Raw genomic sequence first — 12,705 nt, 5'->3', positions numbered from 1 at the left:
CAGCCTCAGTGCAAGGGTCCCGGGCCATCGGAGGCGTCGAAGCATTGCGCCGCTGCCGTGATAGTCTCTGTGCTGAATTCGCCCAGGTGACCGGCTGGGTAAAAACGGTGAAAGAGAAAAAGATTAGTTAAAACAAATGTAGGTCCCTTGCAGTCAGCAACAGGTGAATTGATCACGGGGAACAAGGGCATGGCAGACCAATTGAATAACTACTTTGGTTCTGTCTTCACTAAGGAAGACATCAATAATCTGCCGGAAATAGCAGGGGATCGGGGGTCAAATGAGATGGAGGAACTGAGTGAAATCCAGGTTAGCCGGGAAGTGGTGTTAGGTAAATTGAATGGATTAAAGGCCGATAAATCCCCAGGGCCAGATAGGCACCATCCCAGAGTACTTAAGGAAGTAGCCGCAGAAATAGTGGATGCATTAGGGATAATTTTTCAAAACTCTTTAGATTCTGGAGTAGTTCCTGAGGATTGGAGGGTAGCTAATGTAACCCCAATTTTTAAAAAGGGAGGGAGAGAGGAAACGGGGAATTACAGACCAGTTAGTCTAACATCGGTAGTGGGGAAACTTCTAGAGTCAGTTATTAAAGATGGGATAGCAGCACATTTGGAAAGTGGTGAAATCATTGGACAAAATCAGCATGGATTTCTGAAAGGTAAATCATGTCTGACGTATCTTGTTGAATTTTTCGAGGATGTAACTAGTAAAGTGGATAAGGGAGAACCAGTGGATGTGTTATATCTGGACTTTCAGAAGGCTTTCGACAAGGTCCCACATAAGAGATTGGTATACAAACTTAAAGCACACGGTATTGGGGGTTCAGTATTGATGTGGATAGAGAACTGGCTGGCAGACAGGAAGCAAAGAGTAGGAGTAAACGGGTCCTTTTCACAATGGCAGGCAGTGACTAGTGGGGTACCGCAAGGCTCAGTGCTGGGACCCCAGATATTTACAATATATATTAATGAATTGGACGAGGGAATTGAATGCAACATCTCCAAGTTTGCGGATGACACGAAGCTGGGTGGCAGTGTTAGCTGTGAAGAGGATGGTAGGAGGCTGCAAGGTGACTTGGATAGGCTGGGTGAGTGGGCAAATGCATGGCAGATGCAGTATAATGTGGATAAATGTGAGGTTATCCACTTTGGTGGTAAAAACAGGAAAGCTGACTATTATCTAAATGGTGGCCGATTAGCAAAAGGGGAGATGCAACGAGACCTGGGTGTCATGGTACATCAGTCATTGAAAGTAGGAATGCAGGTGCAGCAGGCAGTAAAGAAAGCGAATGGTATGTTGGCATTCATTGCAAAAATATTTGAGTATAGGAGCAGGGAGGTTCTGCTGCAGTTGTACAGAGTCTTGGTGAGACCACACCTGGAGTATTGCGTACAGTTTTGGTCTCCAAATCTGAGGAAGGACATTATTGCCATTCAGGGAGTGCAGAGATGGTTCACCAGCCTGATTCCTGGGATGTCATGACTTTCTTATGAAGAAAGACTGGATAGACTCGGATTGTACTCGCTAGAATTTAGGAGATTGAGGGGGGATCTTACAAAATAGAAACTTACAAAATTCTTAAGGGATTGGACAGGCTAGATGCAGGAAGATTGTTCCCGATGTTGGGGAAGTCCAGGACAAGGGGTCACAGCTTAAGGATAGAGGGGAAATCCTTTAGAACCGAGATGAGAAAAACATTTTTTACGCAGAGAGTGGTGAAACTCTGGAACTCTCTGCCACAGAGGGTAGTTGAGGCCAGTTAATTGGCTATTTTTAAGAGGGAGTTAGATTTGGCCCTTGTGGCTAGAGGGATCAGGGGGTATGGAGAGAAAGCAGGTACGGTATACTGAGTTGGATGATCAGCCATGACCATATTGAATGCCGGTGCAGGCTCGAAGGGCCGAATGGCCTACTCCTTCACCTCTTTTCTATGTTTCTGTGTTTCTATGTTACCCTGAAAGTAAATAAGGTGCTGTTGCTCTACTTTTGTATTTGGCCTCACATTGGAAATGGAGGAGACCAAGGAGTGAAATACCAGTCAGGAAATGAAAGGGATGATAGAGGGAGGTCACGACCACTTGGAGAATTTTAAGGATACAACATAACAGAGTTCGGAATCACTAGGGTTAATTTGGGACAGTTAAATGTATTTCAATTCGAATTTGCACCGTTGGAAGGCAAACTATTGTACATCCTTACAGCGAGAGGTGGGGCTCTAAAGGTTTGTTGTAGAGCAGGAGAATCTACAAGTACAGGTGCAATATTTCCTGAAAGTGATATCACAGGTAAATAGGGTGATGAAGAATCTTGTGTCTCACAGGCATCCATCCACTAGGGAAAGTGGTGTCGATATCGGTATATTACTGTAATTGACCTAGTCATTCGCATAATGTGGTACAGCATGTATACTATTACTAAAAGTCTTATCTTGACCACTTCCTGTCTACGTTGTTAATGAATTTTAGAAATAACGATGCACTATATTGCTGTTATTCATTCTGTGCCTTACTCATCGTCCCCCTTCGCTCCAACGCTCCAAGGTTTCTTCCGATTGGTGAAAGAATAAAAAAGTTATGAATGTTTAAAAAATCGTGAGATCAGCTGATTTTTCCTCTCGCCTATCAGACACTATGATGAAGGTAACGCCCCTTCCGAGAGGGCCAGGAGTATAAAGCCCCGGACGCTGGATGTGAGACAGTCACCCTGCAAGATCGTGAGTGAGAGTTGAGTCCAGAACTGTGATTCTACGCCGTATGTGAACTGAGCTCTGCCTGCCCCGTGAGTAAATTGAACTGTGCTTGACTTGAAAGGAAATTGATTGTATTGTTGGCCCTGCCTGCACTGTGCTTTGCTTGATCTGACATGAAAGGAAATGGATTGTATTGATGGCCGTGAATGCACTGTGCTTTGCTTGACTTGAAATGTAATGTAATGGATTCGATTGTTGGCTCTGCACTGTGTTAAGTCAATTGGAAAGCAATAGGGAACAATATGCTAATTTCCGAATATGAGAATGGCCATAACTTTTTTTTAATACTGAAGATATGAAAGTGAACTAGGTGTCAACTTAAACTTCTTTTTTTATCTTATGGGATAAATTGCAGGCTTGATTTTGAAAATCTCAATATTTTGTAACATTGCTAGATTGTTGGCCCTGCCTGCACTGAGCTTTGCTTGTCCTCAAATGAAAGGAAATGGATTGTATTGTTGGCCCTGCCTGCACTGTGCTTTGCTTGTCCTCAAATGAAAGGAAATTGATTTCATTGTTGGCCCTGCCTGCACTCTGCTTTGCTTGACCTGAAATGAAAGGAAATGGATTGTATTGTTGGCCGTGAATGCACTGTGCTTTGCTTGACTTGAAATGTAATGTAATGGATTGGATTGTTGGCCCTGCGCTGTGCATGGCATGACTTGAATTGGATTGGAATGGATTGGATTGTTGGCCCTGCACTGAGCTTGGCCCAAAGGTCCCGCTCACTCCGGAAGTCCCGCACACTCCGGAAGTCCCGCTCAGTGTAGAGGTCAGCCGCATGAGTAGATCCAAGAGAGGTTTACTGTCATATATATGTTGTGTGAGTGTGTGTGAGTCAGTGTGTGTGTGAGATGGAGGGTGGTTGTGAGCGTGTGTATGTGAGATGGAGGGAGTCTGTGTGTGGCTGTGAGTGTGTGTGTCATGGAGGGTGTGTGTGAGCCCACCAGTCATGAGTCAACTGCCAGCCAACCAGCCGTGAGCGAGTGGGTCAACTGCCTGCCCACCAGCCGCGAGTGAGTCAACTGACAGCCCAGCTTTGGCCTATCTGAAACCACCCATTTCCACCTACAAGGCACCTATTGGCCCAGAAACTAGTCCCGTTTGCCGAAAATGCCCGTATTAGCGCAGGAGGAGCATGTCGGCTCAAACGGTCAGGGCCAAGCCAGGAAAGGTCGAGAAAAAGTGCCTTTCACTGGGATTTCACTAAGATTTTTTTTAAATGAGTACCTTCGGCCCATCTGGCCTGTACTAGCCCTGGAGGAGTCCATTCGGCTCATCAGTAAGTATTCCCCCTGTAAGTATTAAACCTCACCCCAGTATTTTTCTCCCTCCCTTCAATGGCTCCCTTTAAAATCCACACCAGGGTAGACTTCCTCCTTCATTGCTGTGATCTGTAGAAAACAAGCCCACCAGCACTGAGTGACTGAGTTGCCAGCCCACCAACTCTGAATAACTGAGCTGCCAGTCCACTAGGCCTGAGTGACTGAGCTGCCAGCCCACCAGGCCTGAGTGACTGAGCTGCCAGCCCACCAGGCCTGAGTAAATGAGCTGCCTGCCTGCCAGGCCTGAGTGACTGACCTGCCAGGCCTGAGTGACTGACCTGCCAGGCCTGAGTGACTGAACTGCCAGGCCTGAGTCACTAACCTGCCAACCCAAGAATCAATTTGGCCGACAATGTCCATACGAGCCCTCTGGAAACCAGTCTCTTCGGCCCACAACACCCATCCTAGCGCTCCAGAAAGCCCTCCCCCCACCCCCCCCCCCCACCCCCCCCCCCCCACCCCCCACCCCACCCCACTGGCCACCAATATTGGAATTGGTGGAGTAGTGGAATACTGCGTTGGGGGACCAGCCCTCCTGTAAACATGGGACCCAACGGGTCCCACTTAGTCTCGTAACTTATTAAAGATCATTTACAGCACACTTCAACATGTTGTTATAGTTCGTGTAGCGACTATTCGACTGCCAGCATGAGCTGATTTCTGATAATATAAACCGCATAGTAGGCGGAGCATGTACTTATAAAGTAACCAATCTACAATTACGAAAGTGGTGTCACTGAAAGTTGTATCGCAGGTAGATAGGGTGGAGAATAATGCAATTTGGCTAACTGGCATTTATTCGCCTGGGAAATTGGTGTAGATATCGGTGCATTAATTGCATTTGTATAATACCTTGGCGAGGCTCAGCTTGGAACCGTGTCTGCCAGCCTTATTTCAATAAAGATGCTATTATGCTGAAAGGACAGCAGAGAATCATCGCGAGTTGTTTTCTGGACTGCACGTCTGAGCAATTGGAAGAGGTTGGACAGGCTATGACTTTGTTTCTAGGTGTGTAACATGCCTTGCCGCGATCACATAAAGGTGAATAAATCATGTGGGGAAATAGATAGTGTGAAGACACAATATTTTAGCTAGGGTAGGTCAATTAAAAACTGGAGAACATAGATTTAGTGTGAGAGGGGTAAGATTCAATAGTAATTGGACGGGCTATCTTTTCACACATGGAGTGGTGCGTCTATGGACAGCTATGTCAGACGAAGTAGTTGGGGCAAATATAATCACAACATTTAAAACATTTCGACAGGTCCATGAATAGAAACGTTTACCATGTGGGCCGAAGCGGGTACATTTGTGGAGATCCGATCTTCAATTTGATAGTCGTGAGCGAGTTGGGCCGAAAAGCACATGTAGTATGTTCACAACTGCGGGTAGTGCGTGGAAGACACGAGGGAGAGAGGGGGGGGGGGAGTGTAACAACATTTTAGTTCACCAGGTGTGCCGTCAGGATGAGCACTGTGTTTACAGGACATTGTAAATATTGCCTGGTGTCTCATCATGACAGGGTGAGTATGTCCAGACGGTTATTACCTGGGCCGGAATTTATTGGGAATCGCCGAGGTTTTGTGGGTTAACACTTGATTTTCCCAGCGACCTTGCGGCATAGGCATCAACGTCAAACTGAGCGTCTGGGAAGTGTTGCGTATCTATAAGAAATTAAATTGAGCGTTTGAATACTTACGTTGTTGCGCTGAGACTTCTTCAGTATTCATATGAGGTTAAAGGAAGGGTTGCTGAATTGATTATGGGGAACAAAGAAATGGCAGAAGAGTTGAACAGGGACTTTGGATCTGTCTTCAATAAGGAAGACACAAACAACCTCTCTGATGTACTGGTAGCGAGACGGAAGAATGAACGGAAATTCACATTTAGGACGACAGATGGCGCAATGGGCTAAGTGTTCGGCTGGCGACCGGAAGGTAGCCGGTTCGAATCCCGCTTGGAGTGCATGCTGTCGTTGTGTCCTTGGGCAAGACACTTCACCCACCTTTGCCTGTGTGTGAGTGATTGGTGGTGGTCGGAGGGGCCGTCGGCGCAGATTAGCAGCCACGCTTCCGTCAGTCTGCCCCAGGGCAGCTGTGGCTACAGTAGTAGTTCACCACCACCGAGTGTGACTGAGGAATGTATGAATAATGAGATGTAAAGCGCCTTCAGTATTCTAGAAAGGCGCTATATAAATCCCATCCATTATTATTATTGTTATTATTAGGCCGGAACTGTGATTGAAGGCAGACAGATCCCCAGGGTCTGATAGTCTGCATCCCAGGGTACACAAGGAACTGCCGCTCGAAATCGTAGATGCATTGGTGATCATTTTCCAATATTCTATATATTCAGGATCAATTCCTGTGGATTGGAGGGTAGCTAATGTAACCTCACTTTTTAAGAAAGGCGGGAGAGAGAAAACGGGGAATTATAGACCAGTTAGCCTGCCATCGGTGGTGGGGAAGGTGCTAGAGTCAATTATAAAAGATGAAATAGAAACATAGAAACATAGAAATTAGGCGCAGGAGTAGGCCATTCGGCCCTTCGAGCCTGCACCGCCATTCAATATGATCATGGCTGATCATCCAACTCAGTATCCCGTACCTGCCTTCTCTCCATACCCTCTGATCCCCTTAGCCACAAGGGCCACATCTAACTCCCTCTTAAATATAGCCAATGAACTGGCCTCGACTACCCTCTGTGGCAGAGAGTTCCAGAGATTCACCACTCTCTGTGTGAAAAAAGTTCTTCTCATCTCGGTTTTAAAGGATTTCCCCCTTCCTTAAGCTGTGACCCCTTGTCCTGGACTTCCCCAACATCGGGAGAAATCTTCCTGCATCTAGCCTGTCCAACCCCTTAAGAATTTTATAAGTTTCTATAAGATCCCCTCTCAATCTCCTAAATTCTAGAGAGTATAAACCAAGTCTATCCAGTCTTTCTTCATAAGACAGTCCTGACATCCCAGGAATCAGTCTGGTGAACCTTCTCTGCACTCCCTCTATGGCAATAATGTCCTTCCTCAGATTTGGTGACCAAAACTGTACGCAATACTCCAGGTATGGTCTCACCAAGACCCTATACAACTGCAGTAGAACCTCCCTGCTCCTATACTCAAATCCTTTTGCTATGAAAGCTAACATACCATTCGCTTTCTTCACTGCCTGCTGCACCAGCATGCCTACTTTCAATGACTGGTGTACCATGACACCCAGGTCTCATATAGCGCACATTTGGATAGCAGTAACAGGATCGGTCCGAGTCAGCATGAATTTACGAAGGAGAAATCATGCTTGACTAATCTTCTGGAATTTTTTGAAGATGTAACTAGGAAATCCCTTTCAGAATGGCAGGCAGTGACTAGTGGGGTACCACAAGGCTCGGTGCTGGGAACGCAGCTATTTACAATATACATCAATGATTTGGATGAAGGGATTCAAAGTAACATTAGCAAATTTGCAGATGACACAAAGCTGGGTGGCAGTGTGAACTGTGAGGAGGATGCTATGAGAATGCAGGGTGACTTGGACAGGTTGGGGGAGTGGGAAGATGCATGGCAAATGCACTTTAATGTGGCTAAATGTGAGGTTATTCACTTTGGTGGCAAGAACAGGAAGGCAGGTTATTATGTGAATGGTGTCAAGTTGGGAAAATGGGAAGTACAACGGGATCTGGGGGTCCTTGTACATCAGTCTATGAAAGTAATATGCAGGTACAGCAGGCAGTGAAGAAAGCGAATGGCATGTTGGCCTTTATAACAAGAGGAATCGAATACAGGAGCAAAGAGGTCCTTCTGCAGTTGTACAGAGCCCCAGTGAGACCACACCTGGAGTATTGTGTGCGGTTTTCCCCTAATTTGACGAAAGACATTCTTGCTATTGAGGGAGTGCAGTGTAGGTTTACAAGGTTAATTCCCGGGATGGCGGGACTGTCATATGCTGAGAGAATGGAGCAGCTGGGCTTGTACACTTTGGAGTTTAGAAGGATGAGAGGATATCTTATTGAAACATATAAGATTGTTAAGGGTTTGGACCCGCTAGAAGCAGGAAACATGTTCCCGATGTTGGGGGAGTCCAGAACCAGGGGCCACAGTTTAAGAATAATGAGTAAGCTATTTAGAACGTAGACGAAGAAACACTTTTTCTCACAGAGAGTGGTGAGTCTGTGGAATTCTCTGCCTGACAGGGTAGTGGAGGCAGGTTCTCTGGATTCTTTCAAGAGAGAGAGCTCGAAAGGGTTCTTAAAAATAGCGGTGTCAGGGGATATGGGGAGAAGGCAGGAACTGGGTACTGATTGGGGATGATCAGCCATGATCATATTGAATGGCGGTGCTGGCTCGAAGGGCCAAATGGACTACTCCTGCACCTATTGTCTATTATCTATTGTCTATTCTGTGCGTTGATTCAGATTGTGCTAAAGATTAATTTATAGACTCGATTCTCAAAGGTGTCCATAGAAGCCTAGGACTTGGAACTTGCTGATGACATTAGAGGGGTTGATTGAGTAAAACGCCGTTCTGTTGTCAATGAACAGCAGCCAAACTGATGTGGTCCCATTATGTGAATGGTCGAGAGGAGAGCGAACACCCGGTAAGATAGCAACCTGTTGACCTATTGTGGAGACACAACATGTAAGCGTATTCATCTCGTGTATGAGCGTGAGACTACCCATGCACAGCTCCATTAGCTATCCCTGCAATTAATACAGAGTTTGGATATATGTTGAGTTAAGTTTCCGCATAACTTTGCAACCGAACATCTCCGGACCAAACCCAGCACTTCCTGACTACAGATTAAAGTTTCCACCGTCCTGTGGCATTGGCTGTATTCAGAAACGACTCCACCATAGAAAACACTTTATCGTGATGCATCACACCTTGGATTGGGAGCAACTTCATCAAAGATCGCAGGAAATTGCAGCGAAATGTGAACACAGCTCAGACTATCACACAAGCCAACCACTCATCTCGTGACTTCATTTATACCGTATGCAGGCAGCCTCGAATTGAGCCACGGCCACTCTATCTTCTCCCCCTCTCCCATCAGGCAAAATGTGTAAAAGTCTGAAAACTCAAACATCCAGATTCAGCGACAGCTTCTTCTCGGCTGTTTTCAGGCAATTGAATCATCTGATCATAACCAGAGAGTACTGTTGAACTACGACCTACCTATTTTTTGACCGTTGGATGATCTTTTGTCGGACTTGGCTGGCTTTATCTTGCACTAACCGATATTCCCTTACCATGTGCCTCTACACTGTAAATGGCTCGATTGCAATCGTGCATTGTATTTCTGCTGACCGACTAGCACGCAGGAAAAGCTTTTCAGTAAACCTCGGTACACCTGTCAATAACCTAAACTAAACATACTGAAATAAACCGACAGAATGCTTCAAATTGACTTTAACAGGACAAGGATAATTCACGGTTCCGTTTGCACAGCTTCTAATCAGACATTTTCAGTTCCGGCCTAATTCAAATTCAAGATCAGAGTTGTGACACCATGCAAAGAGATTTTCCATTATCATCTTGTTTCCCAGTGATTTGTCAAACAATCGTAATATCCTCGGAGAATCTAAACACGGAGTTGGAACTACCATCTAGCTGCAGTGTCATTTGTATGGACTGAGTCTTGTATAGCGACTACGATTTCTCCTGCCTTCATGGTTACCCAGGACAAAGTGTGTTATCAATTTGTACTGATTATCATCTGTCGATGAGGCAGTGGGGATGAGCAAAGCCCCAGTTCCCTGTTTGGTAATATCTATAGTAGGTGACGGTGTTGGAAACTGAGTTGTGGTCGATGATCAGCAGCCTATCGTGCATGTTCGGGTAGGTGGCGTTTTGGCAGAGCGGCCCTTCGGTGAGTTTGCTTTTAGGCAACGCAGCCATTCTGTTAGTTGGCTTTTTGGCGTCCCGCCCTTTTGGTTAGTTTGCATTTAGGCATCCCACCCTTTCAGTTAGTTAGCGTTTCGGCTTCGTGTCCATTCGTGTCCATTCGGTTAGTTGGCTTCCACTTCTTTGCTTCGGCTTCTCGTCCGTGGGTGCCACGTCCGCACATGCTCCGCAACACCGTAGCCAGTTCGTCCGCGCTGGTCGCAACATCACGGCCGGGGGCACCGTCAGGGCTAGGTTTTATCAGTGGGTTCACCCTCAAGAAGGATCTTCTGACTCCAGTCATTCATCGTGAATGGGGCATCGCGAAAAGGGGAAGTACAACGGGATCTGGGGGGTCCTTATTCATCAGTCAATGGAAGTAAGCATGCAGGGTCAGCAGGCAGTGGAGAAAACGAATGGCATGTTGGCCTTCACAATGAGCGGAGTTGAGTATAGGAACAAAGAGGTCCTTCTGCAGTTGTACAGGGCTCTAGTGAGACCACTCTAGGAGAATGGTGTGCAGTTTTGGTCACTCAGGAAGCGGGAAACCTGCCCCCGATGTTGGGGGAGTCCAGAACCAGGGGCCACGGTTTAAGAACGGAGATGAGGAAACACTTTTTCACCCAGTGAGTTGTGAGTCTGTGGAATTCTCCGGCTCCGGTGGAGGCCAGTTCTCTCGTTACTTTCAGGAGAGAGCTCGATAGGGCCCTTGAAGTTATCGAAGTCAGAGGATATGGGGAAATGGCAGGAACGGGATACTGATATTGAATTGAATTGAATACCTTTATTGTCATTCAGACCTTACGGTCTGAACGAAATTTCGTGCCTGCAGTCATACATACAATCATACAATAAAAAACAACAATAAACACAAATTAACATCCACCACAGTGAGTCCTCCAAGCACCTCCTCACTGTGGTGGAGGCAAAAATGATCAGATAGTGGATGATCAGACATTATCACATTGAATAGCTTGACTCCTGCACCTATTGTCTATTGTCTATTGTGAATTTATTCCCGCATATTGATACAAAACCATCTGTTGTGCTCTGTACATCTGCAATATAGTGTTGCCTGATACAATTAAAAACATGCTTGGTGTATCCACGTTTGCCTTGTACCCCACTATTAATGCCCTATCCTCACTCCCATTTATTGTAAGCATCTCCTTCCTGTTCAATATAATCACAGAAGCATCGGTTTTTCGTTGTTGATGTTGCACATACATTTCCAATTAAAATCACTTTCTGTTTTCTAATGAAGTATATAGTCCTAAACGGATCATAAATTAATAATAGCAAACTACACACAGGTGCAATATGTGGAGCAAATAGTAACATTAATGAGTATATTCCATTGCCATTGCAGTATTTCAGTTCCCGGTGAAGATATCCAAAGTCAGCAAAGTGCTAGGTTGAAGATTGGGACAACAACCAAGCCTGTTGGAAGATCGTGGTGGAATTTGATAACAGAAGGTATGAAACTCTGTCTGGGTTGGACGCACACATTTCCAAACTATTGCATTTTCTGCCGTATAGGAGCAATACAAAAAGGAGTTAGTGGTTTGAAAACGGACCCGGAATCTTGTTCGCTGCTTTTCCGGGGCTTGAAGTCTAGATGCAGTTAATAGTGGGGGTTGTAGGCTGAATGTTGGAATGTGCTGCATCAAAAACTCTTCTCAATTTCCGACGATCATGTATAAACCGAGAAATGATGCAATCTGATAGTACGCATTCTACGTGCAGCTGCAGAAGTATTGAGAGTCGTTGGAGACATGACAAATCCTTAAAATCCTGGGAACGAAGAGACGTTGATATGCTTTTGTGGCAGTCCATCCAATGCCGTTTGTCCAGGAGAGACGGGTGTACTTACTTCCGGGAACTCGAACCTATCAACAATTTACACGTTGGCATCATTGATCCCGATTGAAATATGCACACCACCACGATTTCCAAATGTCAATAACGAACTTGCTGACCAAAGATCATATATCTTTGTTGCTGACATTAAGGAAGACGTTGTTTTCTTCACACAGGGTTAAAATTCCCTCCTTTCCCTTCCTCTTCTCTGTCTCGTCATTTTTCTATACGAATTTCTGATATCTGTTGAATAAATATGTTCTGGATCCTTGAATTTCCGAGCCTATATGGACCCTCAATATTGCAATATTGCAGTCATATTTTCAGCTGTACCATCCAATTTATTTCCCCTTTTCGTCATTTCTTTGGACATGTTTGTAAAACGCCGACTATTCAGTTATGTCAATTTGCAACGTCCCACAGGCCTTAGTAATAGTTATCGTTCATTAGATTTCATCCGTAGTCGGGCCATCAACTTGCCCAACATATTTTAAGAACACTCATGTGCTAAAATAAGAAGGGTTTAATTTTTTTCCAAATTATTCTTATGGTTCGCTTTTATTCGTTGACTCCTGACAATTTCCTGGTGCAACGATTCCAGTTAGCACTAAAATACAGTCGTATTCATGATGTCATCACACTACTCCCTCTCTCCCAGTGTTAAAGATGTCAAGGGGCGCCGATGTACCAATCTGACAGATGACGCCACAAACATAGTTACGAATAGCAGTGTGAATATATGAGTAACACGTCAAACTGACGCTACAATAGTGTACTTGCATGTTGTAACGTTAATGCTGAATATCTAATTGCGTAAATTGACAGAGCTCATCAGTTCCGAGCGATATTTGTAGCAACATCGTCGTCGTAGAAATAATGGAGAAAAAATACGG

General features: G+C 45.2%; 1 long non-coding RNA gene across 1 annotated transcript in view; it reads right to left on the bottom strand.

Moving 5' to 3' along the window:
• Positions 1 to 12,468, bottom strand: part of LOC116970355 — a 19,486-nt gene extending 7,018 nt beyond the window's left edge. The window contains exons 1-2 of the long non-coding RNA XR_004411116.1: positions 12,457 to 12,468; positions 10,453 to 10,454 (exon numbers count right to left, since the gene is read on the bottom strand). This is a non-coding gene — a long non-coding RNA (uncharacterized LOC116970355). The remainder of the gene's footprint in view (positions 1 to 10,452; positions 10,455 to 12,456) is intronic.
• Between the last annotated feature and the right edge of the window lie 237 nt (positions 12,469 to 12,705).

This window comes from Amblyraja radiata, unplaced genomic scaffold (genome assembly GCF_010909765.2).
Source record: "Amblyraja radiata isolate CabotCenter1 unplaced genomic scaffold, sAmbRad1.1.pri scaffold_787_ctg1, whole genome shotgun sequence".
NCBI classification, from domain to species: Eukaryota; Metazoa; Chordata; class Chondrichthyes; order Rajiformes; family Rajidae; genus Amblyraja; species Amblyraja radiata.
Note: the sequence above shows the minus strand (reverse complement) of the source record. Positions and strands in the feature narration are given on the sequence as shown.